The sequence below is a fragment of the Apis dorsata genome, unplaced genomic scaffold, assembly GCF_000469605.1.
Source record: "Apis dorsata unplaced genomic scaffold, Apis dorsata 1.3 scaffold_1, whole genome shotgun sequence".
NCBI classification, from domain to species: Eukaryota; Metazoa; Arthropoda; class Insecta; order Hymenoptera; family Apidae; genus Apis; species Apis dorsata.
In genome coordinates, this window is record NW_006263304.1 from 114,435 (window position 1) to 121,101 (window position 6,667).

Consider the following 6,667-nt stretch of genomic DNA (forward strand, 5'->3'; position numbering starts at 1 on the left):
ACATTCAATAGTTGGATTTCAAATTTTTTTCAATTAATTCGTTAAACAATTGTTCATGTTGAAATTTTATCGTTAAAAATTATTTTTTATTTTTATATAAAATGTCCAGTGTCTAACTGGAATAATTTGACAAGTTACAAATATCGTTTCAATTTCAAAAATTTTCCTTTATTTTAAAACTTTACTTTAAAAGTTTTATGAAACTCTAATGATTAAACGAAAATTAAAAATTTTTCTGCAAAACGTATCTTTTGTTTTGAGAAAAAAATTCTATGTATAATTTCACTAATAATGAATATTTCAAAAAAAAAAAAAACTGTGAGTGTAATTTCCTCACAGTATTCGAAGAAGATACATAAATATGTGACATAATTAAACTTTAATTATACATGTGCATTTTATAGAAATTCCTAATTACTTTTATTATTAATTATTTAATATTATTATAATCAAGCGAAATGGACCATATTTTTGACATCCAATAAATTGTTTACTTACCGTATAATTTCGAATTTATCGAATTTATACATAAATTGATTTTATAATAAAATATTTATTAAACAGAAAATATAATAATATGAAAATTGGAAGAAAATTTAATGTTTAAAATTCTCATTTATAAGATACATTATATTCGATTATATTTGTACGACTCTCTTTCATAAAATTAAATTTCTTCAGTCAAATGTAAGCAGTATTCTTTTTCTACCTCTCGTTCTACTCGAGCTGCGGAAATGAAAGTTTCTCTATCGTGCGCATATATTCGTTTATTACATCTTCAAAATTAAAACTGATATTACTCCTAGTGTTATACAACGAATAATAAAAATATAATGTAAAAATAGAATAAACAAATTTTCATATCGAATACATGCAATATAAATTCCACAGTGAACACATTTATTTCATGCATGAAAAATAATTTTAACTTATTTGTTTATATTGTTTAATTCGTCATACGAAAAAATTTTGCAAAAATATCTTGTCGTGAGTATCTTGTGGATGTACGTGAGTATTTGAAAAATAAGGTGTTCGAATATGGAGTAAGTCTAATGTTAGTGTTCCAACGTGAGAAATGTCAAATAAGACGTTTGAAATACGTGTGACAGGAAATGTGAGAAGCGAAATCACGGAATATGAGAAATGAAGTATTGAATATGGAATGCATAGAACAAGAGATATGAGATACGTGATGCAGCAAACAGATTATTTGGGGAATATAAATTATGCAGAATGAGTTATAGTTGAAAATATGGAAAGTGGAATATGCAATGTGGGAAATGATCTAGAGAATATGAGATATGGAATGTAGGAAATGGAGTTCAAGGAAAAAGCACATAATGTGTGATGAAGATTTGGTACAATACTTTGAAACGTTGTTATTCCTTGGAACGTAAGATGTGAGATAAATCATATAAATTATAGGATAAAGAACGTGGGATAAGTGGAGAAAAATGATCTTTTGTACATGGAATACAAAACACATACACTTCGATGTAAAATCTTGCTTCTTTTTATTAAGAAATATATACATTTCTGCTGAAAATTACATTCTTTCAAGATATTTCTTTAAATTTATATTTAAATTTATTTTTCGAGAGTGAAACTTTCAACACTTATTTTTCATAATAATAATAAATATTTTAAATTACTCTCGACATAATAATATCCATATTTACAAAATATACTCGAAAATAATCTCTAACAATTTTACTCTCGTTCGAACACACAAGCAACACAATACAAATTCTTCAAGTCTTGAAGAAGAAAAAAATATTACAATCGTCCACGGATACAAATATCGATCTCCACACGCTCGAGAAAAAGACAAAAATAGAAAAATTTTCCATCCCGGTGCATCATCGATCCATTTCACGAAGATCAACAGCTTCTAGCCAACGCTAGACCACCAGCCTCTCGAGAAATTCCGCCAAGCCTCGTCTGCCAAGATGTTTTCGCGAATCCACCCCGATAGATTCCAAGGGGAATTCCGAATTCTTTGATAAGAGAATGCGCGACGGCGTGGGATGCTGGGAAGAGGGGTTGAACCGGTTCAAGCCGGCGCCCTCGCTTCACGAGTTCCTTCAGTGTACGCGCGTAGCTACATTCGGCTGGACCCTAGCTCGTTTCCTCTCCGTGGCTCGTGTTTCCAATCCCCATTCGCTCGAGGATCTGTAAATAAAACATCTTCGATCAAACCGCGTATCATTCTGCCCGTCGTTTTCACGATTTCTCATTTTCTCGTTGAAAATGTTTCGCATTAGAGTCGAAATTTTCCTTTCGAAAAATTCGAAAACCGGAAGAAATGAGACGGGAGGAGGAAAGGAGGGAAGCATGGTTTAAAGTTTCTTTTTAAACAATAAATTACTTTTAATTTAATAAATTACTCGTGATATTGATAAGATATATTATTTCGTAACACGGTGTACGGGGGTGGACGAGGAGGGAATTTTACGAAAGTGCGAAATTCGGGAGGATAGATAACGCATCGGCGAAGATAGATCGAGAAACGTGATTCATTAATGTCCAATGTCGTTGCACAGTGTTGTGACGTTATCATTAAATCAGCCGGTCGCTCTAAGGAACTTTTCAACTTGCTTTTGACGTGGAAACTCTGCCACGTTGTTGTTCAGCGTTGGACGTCGATCTCACGTTTTCTCGCGTGCAAGTTTCACGGTTCGACGATTATCGAAACTTTGTTTTACGATAGAGTGCGATAAAGGAAAGGTGTAAAAAAATAAATTTGGCAAAAGATTGTAAAAAGTTTATATTTGGAAGAGGATCGCTCGTTTGGCGGATAGGAACGTAGGGAGTGACAGTATTATTATCGTGTGAGTGATCGAGCGAACAATGCACTTTGTCGCGAAATTTCACGACTTAGGACCCATCATCGTTGGTTTTCCTAACGTGGAACGTTGACAAGCTGGTTGGACAAGAGAGGCGAGTGAAGCCACGATGGAATCGTTCCAACACGAGAGGAGGGAAAGATTGGAGGAAGAACGTGTTTGAACTGAAGGTGAGTGCGTTGCCAATCCTTTTAGGGCATTGTTCGAATACTGATGAGGATGTATCGATCGCAATTTGTAGAATGTATGTTTCGATTATCGATATAGGCTGATGCGAATTCTCAATAATATTTTATAAGAAATAGAAGAATAATTTGAATTTAATATATTATCGAGAAAAATTATCTTTTGGAAAGTTTATCTTTTAAAATAAAAAATGATTCTTTCTTTTTTGGATAGAAATTTTGGAAGCGCGCATCATGTGGAAAAAGTGATGTAAACGGAGAATAAAATAGAAATGGAAAGTAAAAAAAAAATGTGAATTCAATATAGAAATTTATAACATAGTGAACTAAAAAAATCGTACGCGTCATATTTTTCTCTTCTTTGGAAAGAAATATATATTTGTATTATTTCTCCAATGAAGTTTTTCGTGTATAAGTTATATCGCCATTTAACCACTGTGAAATTACATTATGACAGATAGAGAATAAGTTAGAAAGGATATAACACGTATTGTGGAGAGACATAATGCTGAGTAATATGTTTCTCTACGCGTTCAAATAAGATATACACATTGTTAGAATGATTTAGATACGATGAGGATGATTTATATAGATTGAAACAAAATAATCAGAGATAATTCTTTTGACTTTTGACTTTTAACAAGTGATATAATAAAAATATAATATAATGAAATATAATGAAAGTAAGTGAAAATGATAAAATTAAAAAGCATTGTTAAATAACAAAATTTCAAAGCGCTTGCAGCGTTTTATAAATATTTATTTGACAAAAATATTTTATAAACGTTTAATCCTGAAAATTAAGAGGTTTTAAAATTTTTAATCTTCCTTCTTTTATCCTATTTATTATTTATTTAGGGACACCAGAAAGGATTTTTTGTCAGTTTTGTAAAAATTCGATTATTTCACCAGATTGTATAATCATCATAAAGATAATTGGCCGGAGGCAAAATTCTTTTTTTAGGTTCGTTCTCATTTTTTCCACATCCCCAGAGGGGATTCTTTTTTTTGTTGAGCTCTTACAAAGTTTAATTAGCAGGAAAAAAGTAATTGGCGCGAGATTCAAGTTCGCGCATCTGCAAGAATGCAATCGCAAGGAATAAAAAAAGTTTTTTCCCACGTGTGTCGTGTAATTGAAGGCCTCGTTTTCTCGTTTCTTTCTATTGAATAAAGGATGCGAAAAAAAAAATCAATATTTTCATTATTCATTCATTATTCATCATTCATTAACATTAAAATCATACAACACTTTGTAATTGTCATCATAGAAATTTTCTAATCTAAATTCGATAAAAATTTTCAAATTAATATTAATACACAAAATCGTTGAAATACGGAATTAAACAAAAATTATTCACGTAAAAACTAATTAGAAACTCTATAAATAAGAGATATCCGATTCAGAAAAATTATCGACAAGATAGATTATATGTAGATTATGCAGATGTTTCGGTAAAATATTATTAATAAGAGAAATCAAAAAGATAGTTATCATGTTTATTGAGGAAAGACGCGAATCACGCGATTTCCGGTTCACCGATTTGCGGAGGGAATAGGGAATGCCTGAAATCGATGAATTCGTCGAACCGTTTTTAAATCAGAGGCCACCATTAATTTCGACTTATTGATCGTTCACGCGTTGAACCTTTTAAATCGCAATATCGCGACAGTTCTATCATAAAACTTATCGAACTCTCGAAAGCTGATCCTTTTTACTAAATCCGTTTCAAAAAAATTCTGTAATATTCTTAATCGTTTCAAGATGATATTTAATGCGGAATTAAATATAACACGAGGAGGAAAATTATTACGATCACATTTAATTAAAATATAACAAGTATAGTGAAATGGATGATGATTCATTATCCACGCGTTATCCACGCGTTTATTTCAGATCTATTTAACAGTCACGTATCACTGGTCAGTCTCGTTCTAGTTAGAAAGAGTTAAAACGTCACGTAGCGACAATGAATCCACGAAGCTAACAAATGTAGCTTTTGGGATTTGCAATTAGCCACGAAGTCATGCTTAGATTATATATTAATCTCCTTTGAAAAAACACATCTTAGAAAGATTTTATGATATTATTGTCTACGTCTAATCAAAATTATTAGACGTCTTATATATTTTTTATATTAATTAATTTTCGCTATTTCGTTTGTAGAATTCTTAATAGAAAAATTTAATCTAATAACAGTGGAAATTCCTAATTGCATTTTTTTTATATTAATTTTATATTCTCAGTACCGAGAATACTGATCTATTATGTAAAAGCAATCCTGTAAAAATCCAAATTTCAATTATCCTTAACAATGAATCCTTTGCTAGAATACAAAATTTTTCGATATCTTTCCATAGAATGAAACAATTTTTCAATCCTTAGAATCGAAACTGAAATCTCTAAACTCTCGAATATCCCAAAAAAATTCAACTTTAAATTACACAAATTCAAAATCATCGCGAATAAGATAATCCATCTCGTACCCCCTCCCCTCAAATTATTCAAAAGAATATCCAAACTTAATCCACGAACACATGATCGAGGAAATGTAATTAGCTATCAGTTACAATTACCACGATAGAATTACAAGCTTCGTTTCGGAACATTTGAGCGAGAAATTCATCAATTTCATCAGAACGAAACGATCGTCATGGCGAATGCTGTCAAAATCGATGATTGTAACCCGTTTACGTTTGCACAAAGGGACGAGTGACGAGCCAGTTCGGTTGGCAACAATGTTACTCGTTCCCTTCATACCCATAAATTTCCCGTTTACGGTCTCAAAGTAAATTTACAGTTGTGGATCGTTTGGCAAATCGAGTGCCGCCAGTATTTTGTGACAAATGATTCGCGGAGTTGCAGTTGAGTGAATAGACATTGTTATCAAAATGCACAACTCGGATCGTGCATGGACGCGAGGAGTAGTAAATTATAACGGGTTTATTCTACTTTCGGGGATTAGACACTTATGTTCCCAGATTTGTGAAGCGAAATTCGAATCTACGGAATTTATTTAGCCCCTTAACTCATAATTTCATAATGGTTCAAAATGAAACACAAATATTAAATTATGATGTGACAGTTAATAAACGTAATTATTTAATTATGGATTTATTTCGCGAAATCATGAATATGTATAGAGTGTTATAATATTAATATTCATCAGGATATCTTTAGAGGATTAATTTTAAAACATAAAAAGCACAAAAGTTGGTATGCAAAATAGGATTGTTTATTAAATTATAGATGATTGAAATGTGCATACGATTGGAATGCTTCTATCTCTGTTTAAATCTTCAATTGCTTATAATTCAATATATATAAACTAATATTTTTGTGTATTAACTTTTCGTTTTGGACTTTAGAATCGACTCTCCATAAATGTCTCGCAAATATATTAACAATTTGTATAGGAGTTCTATTTAAACTGCTTAAGTTAGAATTATTTAAGATATACTAAATTTATACTATTTTTCACAGACTCGAGTATTTTAAAATTAATTTAAAGAAGCTAGACTACAATTTATATCCAGAAAAGAATTTGCATATGTATAAATGTTCAAATTCGAACAGGATGAAAATATAAAATAAGAAGAGAAACGATAATGCAGATACATTTTCAGTAACGCAATAAA